The sequence below is a fragment of the Miscanthus floridulus genome, chromosome 12, assembly GCF_019320115.1.
Source record: "Miscanthus floridulus cultivar M001 chromosome 12, ASM1932011v1, whole genome shotgun sequence".
Lineage (NCBI taxonomy): Eukaryota > Viridiplantae > Streptophyta > Magnoliopsida > Poales > Poaceae > Miscanthus > Miscanthus floridulus.
The window spans coordinates 17,162,099-17,183,475 of NC_089591.1; the positions used below are offsets into that span (position 1 = coordinate 17,162,099).

The 21,377-nt window shown below is 44.8% G+C and overlaps 1 pseudogene; it reads right to left on the reverse strand.

Moving 5' to 3' along the window:
- Positions 1–520: 520 nt before the first annotated feature.
- Positions 521–17,862, reverse strand: LOC136498161 (U-box domain-containing protein 33-like; annotated as a pseudogene).
- Between the last annotated feature and the right edge of the window lie 3,515 nt (positions 17,863–21,377).

Genomic DNA, 21,377 nt, shown 5'->3' on the forward strand with positions numbered 1-21,377 from the left:
TGGTCAGGCCGGTTAGGGCAGCCCATAGCTGCCGCACGCCCTGAAGGGGTCCCTCTCAGATGTTTGGGGTTTTAGGTTTCATGAAACATCTCGCCGGTGTGTCTTGCGTAGCGAGACTCCTCCAGCAACGTGTCCTGCGAATCGCACTCGACGGCGGGGGCACTCGGTGACGTGTTCGTGTGCGAACAATGTGCCTTTTCGAAAATTTGATCCTTTCAGAGGACAATTTCATTCGAAAGTCTTCCTACCTTGATCCCAAAGCCTTAGCGGGGAGTGAATGAGTCAAGGATCTTCGTAGCGAGGCCTTACCCAAACAGGCGGAGTCATATATAATCTCTCAAGATAGAGACAAAATCATAAAGATAGGATATGTTTAAACCTAGTAGAACTTGTATGGTACTACAAATTCTCATCCTCATGACCTCATAAGTGTATTTGTATATACTCGAGAGGGTCCGCACCAATGTAATCAACGCCGAATTATTAGATTCGACCATATTCAATAATCTTTACACACGCCTCTGTGGTAATATTGTATGCTAGCAGCTAGCCTAGCGGCCACTTCTATTTATTGGTGATATTATTAGCTCCTCCTACATTCTGTACATTCCTTATACACAACATCTTTGCATCCTTATTCCCCATGAGAAGTACTGTAGCAGCTATATATATTTCAACTATCCTTACAGGACTAGGCGCAGTTGTGTGGTAAATGGTGCATGCTAGTAAGATATAAATATATATTCAACGACAATTCAGAATGCGAAGCAATTCCATTTCCGAGCTTTCTTAGCTGGTGCTGCCTTGCCCCTTAGGATCTGGAGCGACTTCCATTCGGCGTCGCATGTGATCACTGGCCGCTGCTTCCTCTCCAGGCTGCAGCACCTCAGCGCCTAGCTTGAGAAGTCGCTCGGAGTCCCCCTCCGGCCAGGGTCCGGCAGACATGTCCAGCAAGCTGTGCAGCTTCACCGCCCCTCGCACTTTCTCGGCGACGTTGAGGCCATCCAGCCCCGTGAGAAGTTGCAGGATCACCACACCGAACGCGTACACGTCCGACTCCGTGGTGAGCTCGCCTGTCGTGAAGAACACAGGGTCCATGTACCCCATAGTGCCCATCGGGTTCGTGCGCCGGATGATGGTCTCCTCCTCAAGCGGCTTCACGTGCACCATCCGCGCCGTCCCGAAATCTCCCAGCCGGCTGGCGTCGCCGGCGTCGAGGAGGACGTTGGTCAGCTTCAGGTCGGCGTGGATGATGGCGTTGGGGCGGTGAGAGTGGAGATACGCCAGCGCGGACCGCAGCTCGACGAGGATCCTCACGCGGTCCTCCCACGGGAGCCCCTTGGAGAGCCTGTCTAGGAGCGTGCCATTGGGGAGGTACTCGTACACGAGGGTGCACGACTCCTGGCAGACGCCAATCAGCCTCACAATGTGTGGATGCTCCAATTTGCTCAGCACCATTACCTGTGCGTGATGGAGTTCCAAACAGCCTTCTGGGTTAGTAAGGTGTACCAAAATGTGAAGAAATAGGGGATACCAATTACCAAACGCAGAGTGCTACTAAGTAAAGATCGGATTACACTATACGTGCATTTTACTTTCCCAAGTGTATGCATAGGTTTTCTTTCTTCTAAATGTTGCAGTGCAACTGGCCGGATGCCTCTGGATGGCTGTGAGCATTTTTTTAGTACATTTAATTCAAATACTAGATAGAATGGTTGTATTTAGGGTATGCTACCTCTTTTTTTTTTTTTTTGAAGAAGAAGAAAAGAGTCTGTTACCTCTTGCTGATACTCTGAGAAACCTTGTGTACCATGAGGCCTCAATGACTTGATAGCCACAGGCATGCCATCTAGGTCTCCTTTGTACACTGGCCCATATCCCCCTTCTCCAATGATATTTTCTGAGTGGAAGTTATTGGTCGCTTTCCTAATTTGTGAAATTGAGAACTGGACAATGTGCTCTGGAATTTGCAGCTCTGGATATCTTGGTTCAGCAAAACACTTCTTTGGTGAAGTGGCAGTTTGCGTTGGCAACAAGCTGTATTCTTCATGATTGTGCACCTCTCCTTGCAGCTCCTTCAATTTCTTTTGGAGTTTGTCAATTTCCTCCTTTTCAAAGGCAACATGAAGTGCTGAGTATCCAAACTGATAAGCAGTAAGGAGTCGCACAACTATTCGTAGATTGTCAAATCAATCTCAAAACTACAAATTTAGGAAGTTGCATAAAGAAGACATATGTAACATGTCAAAGTATCATAAAAGCTGCATATGTAATCTACCGTGTTTCACAAAACTACAAATTTTATGCCTCAATGGCTCACAAAACTGCGCATTTAATTTCAGGCAGATGAGATGTGTGGTTTTGTGATACATTGGCCTACTAATTGTGTAAATTTGTCAAACATTACATATAAAATTTTAAGTTTTTGTGATACATTACGCATCAAATCTGTTTTGCGATAGAATTCCTTAAAATTTGTTTTTAAAGTACAAGAGGGCATACTACATTTGTAGGTACGCAACATACCTATTAATTAAATCTGTTTTTTCCCATTCTAACTTTAGTTTTGCCAAATTTCGTAACTCATGTTTTTTATGGTCAGTAACAAGGAGTGCTTTTTTTACTAAAATTGGAATGGAGTCCCTTAATATTCTTTTATTAAAAAAGAATAAAATAAGCTATTTACAAAAAGGAGTAAAAGAATATACAACACGAAATATTTAGACTTCGACCAAAGGGTTATGTCTGCATTCAACAGCAACAATGAGATTCCAATAGTTCAATGTTATCATGGGGCTTGCATTTTATTTTCTGTATGTGACTATTTTCCCAAACCTGTCTGATTGATGTTTTCAAATTACCTGCATTATTATCCTTTTAGTTCTGAATGAATGATTACTATCATAAGCTTAATAAACCAAAAATATTGCTAACTTTCTGTGTCCACAGTTAACTAAGGCCTATGGTAATTCTCAAAAAAAAAAAAAAACCTAAGGCCGGCTCTGTTTTAGGAGTACAACCTGAGGAAAAGTATGTGTCATGTAGCTTTTACCATAATCTTTGCAGCCTTTTCACCCTTAGAAAAGTGCTCCATCTGGCAAGTGCTGGATTTCTCAGTGATTTTTTCAGTTGTTGTGTCGTATTCCTGCACATCATGTATAAAGTAAGAAATCAAATATATCGTACCTACACAAAGTGCAGAGTTCAGAAAAAAATAACAAGTGGAGTTTGTCTATTTCCTCCTGTCTGAAGGCAATATTTTTTTAATAATGGAACTTATTTGGGCAATTTACATCCTCTGACTCATGCAGCCAATTGTTCAATAACTACAGAGTATTAATATGGAGCTCATAGTACCTACTCTGCATTTCTGAGCTCGTTCATGTATAGATGCCAAAATATCTGATCTGCTTCCATATCCAATATTTCCATTGTTCTCCATATGATCATTGCTGTGCATTTTACAATCATTTTGTAGATCGAGTCAATTCCAGATTTAATCCAGATGTTACTGAAACAATGTCATCCACAGTCATTGACTTTGTAGAATATCTTGATCATACCTAGTGGAGATGTGTTTACCACTGAGGACCAGCCAAACTTGACAGCATCGTCTAAGCACCTCTTGTGTTGACATGTTCCTGCATATCTTAGATTATTTTTTTAATACTACGATAGGGATATTTATTTAGTTTTACCTGTGTACAAGCATTACATAGAGGACTACATGTCAAGATGCTATTGTGAATGAGTATATCAAGTTCTAACCTTGAACCGATGACAATTCTCTTAATTTTGAGCATCTTTACCAGGCTCACGACACCAGCAACAATGTCACGGTGTGTAAGGTAATATGCACTAACCTGCAGGAACACATACCTGTTTAAAAAATATGTTTCGTGCCAAATTTTTACATTGTTATGCTTAGGTTTCAGGAGCCTATGGTAATATTAATACTAGTTCAGTTTGTAAAGCCTGTAGTTGAGAGCTTCCCACTTTAGGCTCGAACTTGGGTGCTCTCAAATTACCTCCGTGTGCACCCTCCTTTTAAGACAAAGCCAAGGTTAACAATAATATGGCTTTGTCCACCTGACTGCTATATGAAGATGGGAAGAGGTTCATTTCGAGGGATTCATGACTACACAGACATCAGGAAAAGAGATAATTAATACTACAGAACCAAAATGTTCTTAATATTACTAGTTCGCGCCCAATATAATGCTCGCTCTTATGAGTCATTTTGGCTCTTTCCAAACCAGAAACTACCTTGATCTTGCTTCTATAAGTGGAGAGTGTTGCTTTCCTGCTTGGTTTGACTTGGCCTATATATTTTAACTTAGTTAATAATCAATCAATTCCATTATCTAAAAAGTTAAACAGTCAATGGAGAAATAATTTGTGTGGCCTGTTTTGTTTATCAGTTACATTGCATTTGCATGCAATTGGTTGCCAAAATCACTACATGACAATGAGCAAAGCTGGCACACTTTTGATTCACGTACGTAACTAATGACTTAGATTACAGAAAGAAGCAAGGAATGCCACTCTAGTCGGTAGCCTTCAAGTTGGGCTCGAGAAAAGCTCGTTAAAAGTAAGCATTAGTGACAAAGTGATGCAGCAAATTTTTGTTTTCGTCACTGAGTACTAGCATGTGATGTGTCAAAGAAAGCACATATATATGATGCATGTGACTTGACATGTTATTTCTTTTCCCATATCTAAATTCCTGGTCTCCCGTCATTAATGAGAGTTTTGCATCATTGTCTTTCCTAGGAAATCGACGACTAAAGCCAGGTTATTGTGTCACGCATGGCCATCCTAAGCAAGACAAGCTATCAAGAAAGGTGCAAATGGAATGGAAAATTGTTAGCTGGGGGAAGGGCGGCAGAGTTAGGCCAATGAAACACCCTTTGGAACACTGCTCCTAGATCTTCACAGTCGGTTCAAAAATCCCTCTTCGCTACCGGATTTTGAACCAACAGTGGCATACTGACAGTGATGAAGGGGCTCATCACTACCGGTTATAAAAAACCGACAGTGATGTGGTTTTCAGGAAATCCAAAAAAGGCTGAAAAATAAGAATTTTTATTTTAATTCTGGGAGAGGCCCTACTAGACAGCTACAAGCCATGCGATTTTTTCGCACGAATAACATGCGCTTCGCAGCGACCGGTGCTCGAACCCCTAACCTCCTGCTTCTCGTCTTCGTCCCCTAGCCGCTCCACCTGCAAGCTGTTTGTGTCCAAATGAGATTTTCGTCCTAGCCATTTTATGTTCATCTGATTTTGAAATGAGTATTCGGGACCCTAAACGAATTCAAATAAAAAATTTATTAGCTGCAAAGTTTTATAATTTTTTCGAGATCTACAACTTTTGTTTTGGTAGTTTCTCCATCCGAGGTCGTTTACAAATTTGAATTTTAAACTTGAGAAATTCAAACGTAATTTTCATGATAAGATGATTTCAAATTAAAAAGTTGTCAAAAACAAAGTTTCATAACTTTTTGAGATCTACAACTTTTGTTTTTGCTGTTTGTCCATCCGAGGCCGTTTAAAAAATTCAAATGTTAAATTTTTAGAAATTTAAACGTAGTTTTCTTAGACAAGATGATTTCAAATCAAAAAGTTGTCAACTACAAAGTTTCATAACTTTTTGAGATCTACAACTTTAATTTTGATAGTTTCTCCATCCGAGATCGTTTAAAAAATTTGAATTTCAAATTTTATAAATTGAAACGTAATTTTCCTTGACAAGATGATTTCAAATCAAAAAGTTATCAACTATAGAGTTTCATAACTTTCTGAGATCTACAACTTTTATTTTAGTCATTTGATCATTTATTCATGCAATAAAGTGGTAGTAACATTGTTCACAAATGTTACATATCTCTTATAGTTTATGAAACTATAAGAGAGATATGTAAATTTTGTGACCAATGTTAGTACGACTTTATTGGATAAAGAAATGACCAAAATAAAAGTTATAGATCTTGATAAGTTCTACAACTTCTATGTTGATGACTTTTTCAGTTGAAATCATTTAGTATACCAAAATGACGTTTGAAGTTGCTATTTTTTGAAATTCAAAATTCAAATAGATAAAAAACAGTCACATGAAAAAGATGTATTAAATAATAGCTGGAAGAACATAATAAATTGATAGAGCATGATCAGAGTTCTTCAATAATTTTAAAATTTAATTTTAAACAACATTTTAAAGTAGTAAATGATTTGAAATAAAAAAGTTATCAACTACAAAGTTGCATAACTTTTTGAGATCTACAACTTTTGTTTTGGGCATTTCTCTATCCAAGGTCAGTTTGAAAAATTCAAATTTTAAATTTTAGAAATCAAACGTAATTTTCGTTAGATAGATGATTTTAAATGAAAAATATTTGGACATCTGAACGATCTCAAATTAAAAAAGTTTGATCTACAAAGTTGTAGATCTTATCGAGTACTACAACTTTGATATAAAGTTCATCTGCATCGGATATCATGTGAGAAACTTATAAAGTTTTCTTGTAGCATATCACTCTAGGTTCAAGTCACGAACCAACAGTGATAGTATCAGTGTCGGTTCTTGGCTAAAACCGAAAGTAATGACCCAATATCACTGCCGGTTCTTAGCTAAAACCGACAGTGATATGAACCGACAGTGAAGACTCGAATATCCGGTTTTAGCTAAAAACCAACAGTGATAGGCTATCACTGTCGGTTTCTTAAAATCCATAGTAATAGCAGCCGGCAGTGAAAGTCATATTTGTAGTAGTGTAAGATTTGACACAAAAAGGGGAAGACCTCAATAAGATTCAACCATGCGATGAAGATTACAAAGGAGATAACCTCATTAACATAGGGTAAAGAGTTTTGTCCAATGATTGTAGAAGGCAATATAAGGGGGTTAACAAGCATTCAAGCAAGTGTAATTGGTTCAATTGGTCATGTTTTTATAAAATATGCTTTCCTTCGGTTATGTTGTTATCAATCACCAAAAGGGGAGAATTAAATGACAACATAATCATTGGGAGTAACATGGTTGGTAGGAATGTTTTTAAGTGGGTCCCTAGGATGCAATGCATTAGAAACATGTAGTTAGGAAAAACAATCTGAAGTAAGTCATTAATTTCCTTGAAGAGATGCATACCTCGAATAGTTTGTTGATGAAAGAATTGCAAGCACAAGATTATTGGGCAACACAAGAAATGTTGGAGTTCAATATAATGGATAATTTGATGGAGAATAAAATAAAGTGTTTTATTATATAGTATACTCCCCCAGTCCAATTGAAAGTGTCGCTTTTGACTTTTAGATTTCTTGTTTGACTGCTCGTCTTATTCAAATTTTTTTATAAATAATAAAATAAATAAATCATTATTAAAGTATCTCTAATAATAAAATAAGTCACAACAAAATAAATAACATTATACAAATTTTTTGAATAAGACAAACGGTCAAATAAGAAGTCTAATAGTAAAAAACGAAACTTTCAATGGGACGTAGGGAGTAGCATGTAGGACTAGGCTAAGCAAAAATGAGTGTACTAGATGATTTGGTTATGCACGATAGAGTGTATTTCCAGAGAGAGACGGAAGTTGAAGCATTGTGTGAATACATGTATAATATGGTCTACTATTGAAGAATGTGAGCACTTGTGTACTCACTATAGGAGTGAATTAACAGTGCTATGAAACACCTGATAAATGTGATGTGTATTATTCAATGCAAAAAACAAAGGTCTGTTGAGGAGAAATGAGCACCCAAATAACCAGTGAGAAGAATGGAGCGGATTCCAGCAACTAATTGTTTAAAGATGCACACACTAGATGATCTGGTGTATACAAAATTTACTGCAAACACCATGGAGTGAGTACAAATTTTCAACTGATCACCGTGGAAATAGTTGTTTGATTGTTTGAGATATAAATAACACCCTACTCGATCGTTTGATGTGTTTATGATCTTCATCGAAGTCTAGATGTGTGCTACTACACTTGAAAAGACATCCAAGCCACCAAAGTGCTTGACATTATTAGTGCTATATTAAGCCTAGCGAGAGTGTTTGCAGGTTGTGGCTACCCAAATTTCTAGTTCGAGGAGGAACCACACATGGTACTCTTGGTGTGCAATTTTGCCCTGAGTCTTGAGGGGCTCGCTAGGAAGCTTATTGACCTTCTGGATTAGCCAGTAATGGCAATAGGGTGTTGTGTGGGGATGCAGTGACCCTTGCCTCTAGTGGCAAGTAGCTCATCCTTCTTGGTAGAACCTTTGTGGCATCATCCAAGGCCTTGACCAAGAGAGAATAGGGTGGTAGTTAGACCACCGATACTATAGGATTAATTTTCATGTATAGAGTTTGCGCCTTCATGTTCATTGTCTTTACTTACTGCATATGTGACTTTACTTTTGAGTAGCTAGAAAGGCTTGTTGACAGTATTGGGTATTGTCTTCAAAACTATTTTGTGGTGATTGGTAAAGCACTAGATAAATGTTAAAAGCACATCTAGATATCATGGTCTAGTTTTGACTTTGGGCACCCTAGGATTAGTTTTTAAGTTTCTAATTCGTCCTTCCCAGGTCGCACTTTCCTATGCCCATGGACCATGCTTTTGCAATCTCTATGATTTTTGAAGTTCTTTTTGGCATTTTTGTTCTTCACGATTGGCTGTGATTTTGATATTATTTCTTGGAGGAAGGGATAGGACAGGTGTGGACATCTCTCTAGGGTGATCCCCTGTCATAAATACCACACAAGCATCTCCATTTTGTGGGTTTCTCAAGTTCTTCATGCAGGTTTTCCTAAATCCTCAAAATGCAAAGAAAGTCTTGATCTTTTTAAGAACTTTTTGTCAAAGATATGACATGTATTAGGGAAGCTATGATTTAAATTCCGCTGGGTTTAAATTCCTAAATCTCCAAAATACACAAACATCTCCCATTCCATTTTTTCTAGGCTGTGGTGATGTGGATACTCTGTATTTGCTGACCAAGAACCTCATCTAAACTGCGTCCAAAGTTTCAGGACCTGCAGGATGTGGAGAGTCTATACTGGATTTAGATGGCCTGGGTTCGATACTGAGCACCTTCACCCTGGTCTAATCCGAAGGTTCTGGGTGCTCTATAGTTCTGGATGTTTCGAGTATTTCAGGTTATCAAGTCACTTTTCACTATGCCAGAAAAGCAGATTAGTGACGCGTCTAAACAATCATTAGTGACGCGGAAAACACGCGTCACTTACATTGCGTCTGTGATGTGAAAAGATTAGTGAGGCGTGGAAACGCGTCACTAATGATGGTCACCAGTGACGCGTATAGTCACCTTACATTGCGTTTGCCTCCTTTGTGCTGTTTTGGCATAGTGTTTGTGTTATGACCGGCATCCCCTATGCCAGGCGTAGGCTCAATAGTGGCTAGTGGGCCGGTCTGTTAAGGGGCTTAGAGACCCAATTTATCGCTTATTTGGTATTTTCTTAGAGATAGATATAGTACCTTAATTATAGCATCTGTAGGGAAGGATAAATACCTGTAATCTGGGATGATTGGAATTAAGCAGAAAGCAACAATTAAGTTGCTGGCTTCCCTTGGGAGCCAGCCGTCCCTGCCCTCTCTCCCTCATGTGAGCTCTAGGGCAGCAGCAGCAGCCGCCGCACTCTCACCGTCACGGCCCCTCACCGACATCGAGAGTATAGACCATGTCCTCCCCTCTTCCACCCCTATAACCTGCGCAGCAACTCCGGTAGGACATCAAGTCCTATCAACCTGGTATCAGAGATGTCAGGCCCTAATCCCACCAACACTCTGCCGCCGCCGCCACCGATCACCTCCGCTGCCGCGGTGGTCACCACCTCGCCGCTGCCACCTGCCTCTACGCCCGCTGCCCAGATGAAGCATGCGCACAGATGACGCCGGATCAGGTGGCTGCCGTCATCGGGGAGCTGACTTGCTCGGTGGCTGCCATCCAGTCCTACCTGGCCGACTGCACCACCGCCGCTACCGCCGCCGTCGTTGCCGCTGTCGCAACCGGCTATGACCACCCTGCCAGCGGTGCTCCCATATGGGATGGCCTACTCTAGCACGATGGGCATTCCCATCCATCTCCTCCGGATGCCGCCTTCCCCTTCGCCGATCCCATCGTGGGCTTTAGCCTCGACGACCAGCCCGGTGTACACCATGGCGACCTCTTCGGCTTGTGACATCAGTAGTGCCACTGCCCACTACCGCTGTTGTGGTCTTCCACGGGGGACCCAGGTCGATGGCTTTTTCTATGGGGGTTCCGACGGCCCCCTCTTCTATGGATCTAGGCACCTAGGTGTGAGTGCCTCCCCGTCCATAGGCAGTGTTCCAGAGCCCTTCGTCCAGGGTTCGCATGGGCCCCCTCAGGGTGCTCACCCTCTGTGTTTCTACAAGCTTGAATTTACGACCTACGATGGCTCCGAGGACCTCCTCAATTGGATCAATCACTGTGAGCAATTTTTCCAAGGGCAGTGTACCCTAGCCTCAGATCGCAGCTGGCTCGCGTCCTATCATCTGACTGGTGCAGCACTGACACTGGTATTATGCCTTGTAGCAGGATGAGGGCATGCCCACCTAGGATCGTTTCAAGGAGCTGTGCAATCTACAGTTCGGGCCAGCGGTTCGTAACACCCGACTGTCCGAACTCACCTGCCTTCCGTTCATCTCCACTGGTGCAAGACTACTCGGCTCGCTTCAACATCGTGCTCTGCCATGCCCGCAATCTCTCAGGCACCGCAAAAGGCTGAGCTGTTTGTGGATGGCCTCTTGGAGCATATCAAAGTCAACTGTGAAGCTTCGGGAGCCCCAGGACCTTCAAACGGCCATGCATCTGGCCCGAGCGTTCGAGCGCTGGGCTAACGCCACTATGTTGGCCATAGGACAGCGTGGCAGCCCGGCCACCCTAGCGGCCAGGTCTTCTAGTGCCCCCTCGACCCCTGGCGCCCCCTCCTAGTAGCTCCCGGCGCGGCTGCTATTCCAGCAACAGCAGGGTTGGCAGCCCCTGCTCGGCCTTTCCTGCCGTTTGTCTCCAGCCGAGCAATTAGAGCGTCACTGCTAGGGTCTCTGCTATAACTGCGATGAGCCGTATGTGTGCGGCCATGTGTGTCCATGGCTCTTTTATCTAGAGTCCACGGATTTTCTCGACGACGAGGTTCCCGCGGAGGTGGCTGCGGTAGCAGCCTTCTAGGAGAATGCCGCACCCTAGGAGCTTGTTCCTACCACCGTCTAGGAGCTCATAGCCTAGCCCACCAGTCTTCCTGTATGCCATTACTAGCATCCGGACTAAGAATGCCATGCTCCTCCTAGTCCATGTTCATGGCCATCATCTCGTGGCGCTCCTCGACTCAGGCTCGACGCACAACTTCATCAATGCCGACTTCATGCGCCGCCTATGCCTCTCCACCATACCCCATCCTTCCATGTAGGTGCTGGTGGCTAATGGGGACCGTGTGCCCTACGAAGGGGTCGCCCAGTGATGTCACCCTCGCCATTGGTGGGGAGGAGTTTACCATCAGCTGCATCGGCATCAATCTCGAGGGGTTCGATCTCATACTCAGGGTTGAGTACCTCCGCACCTTGGGTCCTATTCTCTGGGACTTTGAGAATCTGTGCATGGCATTCACCCGTGGCAGCCGACGTATTCTGTGGAAGGGCATTGGCTCTCCCCGCGACGACATTTGGGAGCCAGCCACGAGGGCAGTCACTGGCTGCCCCATCACAGCCCCTGCTGGACTGCCTCCTCCACCAGTTCAGGCTGGTCTTCGACGAACCACAGGGGCTGCCATCGGTGCAGTAATATGATCACAACATCTACCTGCTTCCGGGCACAGCACTGGTCGTGGTTCGTCCCTACCGCTACCCCCAGCTACTAGAAGGACGAGCTAGGAACGATAGTGTGTAGCCATGCTCACCCAAGGCATCATCTGACCGAGCACGTCCTCGTCCTCTGCCCCCATGCTGTTGGTGCGCAAGGCGGATAACTCCTGGTGTTTCTGCATCGACTACCGCGCTCTCAACGCCAAGACATCTAAAGACAAGTTCCTGATCCCGATGGTTGATGAGCTCCTCGATGAACTGCATGGTGCCTAGGTTTTTCACCAAGCTCGACTTGCACTCGGGCTACCATCAGGTGCGGATGCATCCTGACGACGACGCCAAAATAGCGTTCTGCACACACCACGGGCACTTCAAGTTTCTGGTGATGCCATTCGGCCTCTCCAATGCTCCAGCAACTGTTCTAGGTCCTGATGAACGACATGCTTCACCCCTTCCTCTGCAGGTTCGTGCTGGTGTTCTTCGACAACATCCTCATTTTTAGCTCTTCGTGGGCAGAGCACTTGCAACACATCAGCATCGTCCTTGACACGTTACGGGCGCACAGGCTCCACCTCAAGCGCTCCAAATGTTCATTTGGGGCCTCCTCGGTGGCGTACCTCGGCCATGTGATTTCAACAGGCGGTGTAACCATGGACGCCGACAAGGTGGCCATTGTGGCGTCGTGGCCGACCCTACGGTCCGCCCGTGGCCTGCGCGGCTTCCTAGGCCTTGCCGGCTACTATCGGAAGTACATCCATGACTTCGGCGTCATCGCAGCCCCGCTGACTCGCCTCCTGTGGAAGGATGCGTTCGCTTGGTCCGATGAAGCGGACACGGCATTCTAGGCGCTCAAGCGGGCTTGTCTACAGGCCCCGTGCTCCAGATGCCCGACTTCGCAAAGCAGTTCATCGTGGACTGTGATGCGTCCGGCGCCGGGCTCAGCGTGGTTCTCCACCAGGACGATGGACCGCTCACCTTCTTCAACCGGCCGTTCGCTGCACGTCATCTCAAGCTTGTGGCTTATGAACGTGAGCTGATCGGGCTCGTCTAGGCCGTCCGCCACTGGCGGCCATACCTGTGGGGGCATCACTTTTTGGTCCGCACGGATCATTACAGCCTCAAGTTCTTGCTGGACCAACGCCTCTCCACCGTGCCGTAGCACCAATGGATCAGTAAGCTGTTTGGGTTCGACTTCGCCGTGGAATATCGACCCGGATGGCTTAACACTGTGGCGGATGCTCTGTCCCGTTGCGACATCGAGGACGGTGCTGCTTCAGGGGCGGCTGTGCACTTGCTGTCCTCGCCGACATTCACCCTCCTCAACGACATCCGCACGGCTACAGCAGCAGCGGGGGACGCTCAGCTTCTCCTTCGGCACCTCCAGGAAGGCGCGCTGGCTGCACCTTGGCGCGTCGACGATGGTCTCCTACTCCACGGTGCCCACATATTAGTGCCAGCTTATGATGACCTGCGCCATTAGGTGCTCCTCCTGGCTCACTTGGCGGGCCACGAGGGAGTCCAGAAGAAGCTCCATCGCCTGCGCTTAGACTTCTACATCCCCGGTGACCACACTCTTGTCAAAGACTTCATGCGGGTGTGCACCGTGTGTTAGCGGAACAAGACGGAGTCCCTGTAGCCTGTCGGATTATTGTAGCCCCTCGATGTCCCATCCCAGGTTTGGGCGGACATCTCGATGGATTTTATCGAGGGCCTGCCCAAGGTCGGCAGTAAATCCGTCATTCTCACGGTGGTCGACAGATTCTCCAAGTACGCACACTTCATCGCCCTCGGCCATCCATACTCCGCCCCTTCGGTTGCACGTGCATTTTTTCGATGGCATTGTTCGTTTGCATGGGTTCCCTTCTTCCATCGTCAGCGACAGGGACCCGGTTTTCACTGGTCATGTGTGGCGTGACCTCTTCAAGATGGCCGACGTCACGCTCTGCATGAGCATGGCCTTCCACCGGCAGACAGACGGTCAGTCTGAGGTGGTCAATAAGGTCATCGTAATGTATCTTCAGTGTGTCATAGGTGACCAGCCGTGAGCGTGGGTGGACTGGCTGCCCTAGGCGGGTACTACTACAATACCTCCTTCCACATGGCACTACGCGCCACACCTTTTGAGGTGGTCTACAGCCGGCCACCCCCGGCCATCTTGTCCTACATGGCCGGGTTGGCCAGAACAAACACGGTGGACGACCTTCTTCGGGAGCGCGATGAGGTGCTCGTGAAGATTCGAGAAAGGCTTCTCCAAGCACAGCAGTTGTCCAAGAAATACTACGACGCGTCCCACCGTGACCGGGAGTTTGCTATCGGGGATTGGGTATGGTTGCGCCTACTCCACCGCGCTGCCTAGTCCCTCGAGCCCCACGCCAAAGGGAAGCTTGGTCCCTCGCTACGCCAGGTCTGTTCCAAGTGCTGGAGCGCATCGGCCAGGTGGCGTACCACCTCCAGCTTCAGGAGGCGCTCGTCTGCATGGTGTCTTCCATGTGGGGCTGCTAAAGCCCCACAAAGGTGATCCCCTAGCGGCTCCTACTCCTCTGCCGCCGACATCGGATGGCCGGCTGTTGCCTGCTCTGTAGCGCGCCCTTCGTGCCACAACTTCGGTGAGACGTGTGGCACGTGCTTGTCAAATGGCGCGGCCTAGCCAGCGGAGGACACAACATGAGAGCCTCTCAAGTATCTTCGCGACGTCTACCCCGACTTCTAGCTCGAGGACGAGCTGTTTGCGTAGGCGGGGAGAGATGTTATGACTAGCATCCCCTATGCTAGGCGTAGGCCCAATAGTGGCTAGGGGGCCGGTCTGTTAAGGGGCTTAGAAGCCCAATTTATCGCTTATTTGGTATTTTCTTATAGATAGATATAGTTCTTTAATTATAGCATCTGTAGGGAATGATAAATACTTGTAATATGGGATGATTGGAATTAAGCAGAAAGCAACAATTAAGTTGCTGGCTTCCCTTGGGAGCCAGCCGTCCCTGCCCTCTCTCCCTCACGTGAGCTCTAGGGCTCCTGCAGCAGCCGCCAGCACTCTCGGCGCCACGGCCCCTCGCCAATGTCAAGAGTACAGACCACGTCCTCCCCTCTTCCACCCTATAACCTGCGCAGCAACTCCGGTAGGGCATCAAGTCCTATCAGTTGATTCATTTATCTCATCTGTTTTGTTCTTTCTTGAGCATTTATTTAATGCTTTCTTATCATCATTTCTATGATAAGTGTCTTTTGTGACCATGTGGCTTTAATTTGACGTTCAGTAGGAGAGAGGTTTGTTGGTTAAACTGGGGCATATTTAGGCTCTGACTTGTATTAGGGAAGCCTTTCTTTTGAGAAGAATATTTAGGCTCCCATTCAACCTCCTCTATTCTCCATTCTATCCATTCACATACACTCTGACTTATATATGAATACAAACTAAAGTAAAATATAATTAATGACAAATTAGCATTACCTTTCTTTTACCACATTGACTTTTGTACTTGGAAAACATCTCCATCATAGCTGAAGCTTCTTTGTCTCTATGCCTCTCCTTCTCCTTTTCATCGGCAAACTTGTATAACACTTCGCCACCCACTGTGTTTGTTAGATAAAAAAATATATTTATACAGCTCATGGCAACAAAATAAACTCCATACACTGTGTTAATATTAATGTTCATAGAGCATGGCCAGTTTATTGCTGGTATTATATATGCTTACACCATTTAACTCTTTTAACACCTACTGCGGCTGTTCTTTTTAATTTGCATTCAGAGTTGTATGTCAACTTATTATCTTGAAAGCTATGATGCTTATCAATCATCAAATCATCTTCTAGCAGTGATTATTTTGTGATCCTTTGTACATTGGTAGGAGAATTGTAGGCATGCATATTGCTTCAATTCGACAGAGTAAGTATGAAAGAAATGTAGAATGAATCACAAATGCATGAGTAATATAACTTTCAGAGAGCATGATCGAAGAGAATTGAATGATTTGTCTGAACAAGTATATATAGAGCTCTTACTGAAGGGCATCCATTCGGAGGGCCAGTGAACATGCACAAGAACTATAGTGGCCTTTGGAAACTTTGCAGCAGCCCATCGTATGTTAAGCTCCTCCTTTCTGGTGTTCTTTCCCACTGCGATATGAACCTCTTCCTCTTCCATCTCTTCTTGCTCCCTACATTTGCAATCAGTAATCCAAAGTTCTGCTACAGCCATCTGAAAGAAAAATTACCTTTAATTCTTTGCTACACCACTTTACATAGACACCGACGACTATGGTATCTCCCTTGCCCCTTCTCTGCTGCATTGTTCCTTGCAAGAGCCAAATGAAAGCAGCTGCATTGTCGTGAACTTATGGTATAGTAGTATATTATATAGCATCATAAGCGCGTAAAGTCATTATCTGGTATGGGCCCCAAGAATAGATCCAGTGAGAAAAGTCTTGTTTCAATTTTGGAAACATTTTCAGTAGCTTTGCAACTATTTCATCATTATCTATGATTGAATATATACGTGGAAATATTTTTTTTAATGGGCTCTGTCGATTTTGTACATTTATATAGAAAGACAGTCTAACTATGAAACACAAAGTATATTAATTAGTCAAAATGGAAATCGGTTGGAAAGCTTGTGTTTCAGATAGTCCTTGACGATTTTCTTTTGATGCTTAGAAATGAAGTTGTATGATTACAGATTATATACATTTCATCTCGATCTGTGGCCGGCAATGGTCGCTTTCATGTTGCTGAATAAATTGTCCAGGCTTCGTGGCAGCTTTGAATTCCTTTGCACGGGCGAAGGACGATTGGACATTTGGACCTTGTTTTCTTCTTCGGAGGTGCCCACCACATATATATACTTGCCAACAACCTGTCAATTTAGGGACACACATCATGACATCCGCTAGTTTTTATTTAACACTGAGTTGAAGAGCATATACCAGTAGCATCTTTGAGATTCAAGACGTGGAAATCGAGTCTGCAACTTCTGTGTCCATGAGATGAGAGTCGTCATTCATGAAAATGAAACAAAGGGTACCTTGGAGAGGGTCGTCCTTTCTTGGCCATTGTTTGTTAGTTACTGTCAAGATTAGTTCTTTTTGAGAATTACATAGTACGTCGCAGATGCTAACAATGCACACAAACTCAACCCTATGAACGCACACATGTAAACCCTACCCCTATGAGCATCTTCGAAGACCGAGCCAACAAATCATCGAGATTAACGAAGTCATCACATGTGCTTCACTGTTGACGGGAACGTCACCTATCACTGAAAGCACAACGCTATTAAATCCTGAAAAAAATTTGTCCTTACGGGGAGTCAAACCCAGGTCCTGAGGTACTACTAAGACTCTTATAATCACTAGGCTAGCAGTTTGGATCAATCGGTATTTGTACATTGACATACTGAACATCAGAAATTACGTGTCATCGGCTCTGTGAAGGACCTTAAAAAACTTGGGGCATTGGACTCCCAATAATGATTATTTTCCTAGAAATCATTACAACTAACTTATTATGCCTATCACGGCTTTAATTAGAAAGAAAAAAAAATACAAACTACTGGATCATGACCATTAAAAAAACAAGCTGCCAACTGTGGCTAGTATTATAAAAACAACCCTAGCCCTAACGGCAACAACAAAAACTACTAAGGTCCAAACTATAGAAACAACCCTGAACAATACGAACAAAAAGGAATAAGCTGCCAAATGGCGGCCAAATTTTAAAAATAACCCTGAAAAACATGAACAAAACAAAGCTACCAATTATGGGCAAAATTATAAAAAACAACCCTAAACAACAAGAACAAAAAAATAAAAGCTGAACAACCCCGAACTGTAGCACCTAGTTCTAAGAACAAAAACAGATTCACATCATATGTGAGCCAAGAAAGTCAAATCACATGTATGGCTACAAATAGAGGTAATATCAATAGACAATGCTTAATATATAACGTACTTAATATAAAGAATACAACCTTAGATAGTAGACAGCAGAAAGAAACTACGTTCTTCGGGCGAAAGCTCCAAATCCACATGGACAACTGGCTGGTTGATCACAAGCCTAACTCCTTTAGACTACCAATCTGGTACCCATCCAGGACTTTTCTAAAGTATTGAAAATAAAGCAAGCGTAAGTACATGTCGTACTTAGCATTATAACATGGGGTTCATGAGGCTCAAAAGGTAGACACGTGTTTAACTGCGGTTAATTTTTAATGAGTCATAGTTTTAAGCTCTTGAGTAGCAACAAGTTTATCATAAGCCCATATAAACACATGATCAGATAAACATAAATAATGAATAGCATCATCTTGTCGGGTTCATAAACCCGGGGTCCCCAATGGACCCGCTTCCCTACAAAACTCGGCTCAACAGGCGGTGCAACGACAGCACACGCCTGGGCCGGCCCTAGATACACAATAACTGGCAAAGACCACGATCTGGTCCCCGAAGCGGCACCTCCGACCAGGGCCTCCCCGAACGGGCCATGACCGTTACAGGTAAGAGGGATACGGAGCTAAAAACGCTCCTATGGCCCATCTTGGCCTGGGAGTACGAAGGTTGGCCCATCGATGGGTTCAACAACTACTCCAGGCACCTTTAGAGTGAGGGATGGAAAGGGCCGAACCTCTGGCGGCGGGCCCCGTACTCGTCCGACCTCTGGGTCAGGAGCTCCGCCTCGCCTGACCATTGGGTTGAAGGCTCCGCCTTGCCCGACCTTTGGGGGGTGGGCCCCGCACTCGTCCGACCTCTGGGTCGGGGGCTCCACCTCGCCCGACCTCTGGGGGCGGGACCTACACTCGTCCGACCTCTGGGTCGGGGGCTCCACCTCGCCCGACCTCTAGGGGCGGGACCTACACTCGTCCGACCTCTGGATCGGGGGCTCCGCCTCGCCCGACCTCTAGGTCGGGGGCCCCGCACTCATCCGACCTCTAGGTCCGGGGCTCCGCCTCGCCCGACCGCTAGGGGCGGGCTCCGCATCGCCCTACCTCTGGGTGATCCCTAATCAGAAGGTCTGGCCGTGGTAGGACCGCAGTCCGACTCTGACCCCTTTTCTTCGACCGAGGATACACCGGACCTCTGCTCGCTGCTCTTTCCCTACCGACATGGTCAGGGCCAACTGGGAGCAACCGACCGGGGACGCCCTCTCGGTGTGGGCCCAGGGAGCAGGCGGAGCAGATAAGAGATAAGATAAGGTGCTCAAGTCAACCATAATACCAAGGACCGTACGCTGCCATGCCCTGTGCACCTGCAGGACGGTTCCAACGGGGCATGACAGGCGAACATGGTAGAGCCTGCCAGACGCGCCAGAGCATGAACAGTGTTGTGGGCACCGTTGTTTGCCGTACCAGGTGAACACGGTAGAGCCTGCCAGACGCGTCTAGGCATAAATAGTATTGTGGGCGCTGGCTGCCATCCCATACCCGATGGTGTGAGCCACAAGACTAGGCAGTACACGTATACACTCTCTCTCTTTCTTTTTGACCTATAAGGCCATCCCTTTCAACTATAAAAGGGGATGCGCTCTCTCCTAAAAATTGGCTCGCTAGCTCTCGCTCTAGCTCTTGCTGGCTCTCTCTCTCTCTCTCCCGAAGACGTTCTTGACGACTCGAGAACACAACAGCTCAACAGGTCTAGAGACACACAGAGCATATGCTCCAATACTTAGTATACGTTAGAGCTCCTGTCACTCTCGACCACTCGGTTCGGAGTCCGACCGGGCCTCTAACACCCCCCATCTCATTCCTTACTCGTTTGTAACCCCACAGCAAACTTCAAGCACCTAGGCTCAGGAATAAAGTCACCATCCGATCTCAACTGGACATAGGGTCCGTTGCCTGAACCAGTATAAATCATGTGTCATTGAGTGTTAGGCCACATCCGATCACAACACACGGCAAAACTACAAATATTTACTTGTCGGCCACATTTCGCACCGACATATCTATTCCGTAAGAGTTCTAAGGCCGCTCGTGTCCGTGAGCATGGCTATTATAACAGTTTTACACTCTGCAAAGGTCATACACTTTCACCATGAGCCGTGATTTACCCTTTCGCCCGAGATGGCCAACCTCTTGACCCACTTCCAAGAAAGGTCGGCAGGGTTCACTATGAAGTCTTTCAAAGATTCATCTAACAAGTTAGGGCTGGTAAGGATTCCCCATCAACCAGTAAGATCCCTCCCCCAAGGTGTGACTAACAAAAAAGACAAAGAGACCAAAGTGCACTTCCTTGGTAGGCCACGGAATCAAACCAATCGGAGCCCCTCTTGCGCCTTTCGGTAACCACTAACAAGCTAGAAAATGTCCTCATACTTAACTAAATTCAGAGCCATTTAGAACTCATGGTTGTACTATAAGTCCTGGTAACCACTTACAGATAAGTCCTTAGGGAGAGGAATCTAGAGCACCACATAAACTGTACTCTAGCCCCCTTGTTCCTTGTTGCTAAAAGCATCTTTTAGTGTTTATTGCATATTCCATTAGTCAAGTTACAAGATCATGGTCTTTAGTTGAGCGCTAGCATCATACTACCCATTGCATAAACCCATGGTGTCAAGGTACAAGTACAAAGCTAGAATATCCTTAATGGTAGTCAAGGTAGACACATGCAATATGAATTAAATGGTTAATAGTGAATAGGACAACAAGAATGATCCCATGCTATACTTGCCCTTAAACTCAGATCCTTCTTCAAGTCCAAAAGATTGCTTCTTGATCACCACGTAAAGCTCACCCACTAGACACGATCATAAAGCATCCACACATACATGCGTAGCATACAAATATAGCTATATTAGAGCAATACACCAATCAGTGAAAATGTTTGAAAATTAATCTACGCATTGCTACGAACATACAGACGCGTAAAGCACGCTAATCAGAGCTACGGTGAAAAAGAAACGACTCATGAAGATTTACTTCATATAAGAGTAAAGGCTATATGCTTGGTTGATTTTATTTTGTTTACAAAACCATGTGAAGGATATTAGTTTGGTCAACTTATATTTTATTTGAAAAAGCCCAGTTAAAGCTACTGGCTATATTTTATTTGCAAACACGTCTCATAATATTTGTTATTTAAACTTTACTTTGCAAAAGAAATAAACATGTGAGACATCTATTTGAATTTCATATGCGTGTTTAAACTAAGCAAACTTATAATTTAAACGCATAATACAAGCGCCATGAGTAATTTGAAACGAGGCCAGAAGAAATAGAATACAAGCTTTTAAAAGTAGCAGAGATTTATTTGTAAAGAAAACTAAATTGTAGCCTAATTAAATATATATTCTAGTAAAGCGCTATGAACACCCGGCATGATATCTGAAGAGTTTCAGAATTAGATCTAGAAACAACAGTGCTGAAATTTTATATATTCAAAATTAAATGTTGAATTACTACGCAAGGATGATGTATGCGTCACAGCAGCAAAGTATTTAGCCGATTAAATAATGTGGCATACCATTATCACTGCAAGATGCAGCTGGACTTGATCACGTGCTTTCTCGATCCTGCATGAACTGCAGACGCATCCTAGCATGCTCGGTTTCAGCAGCAA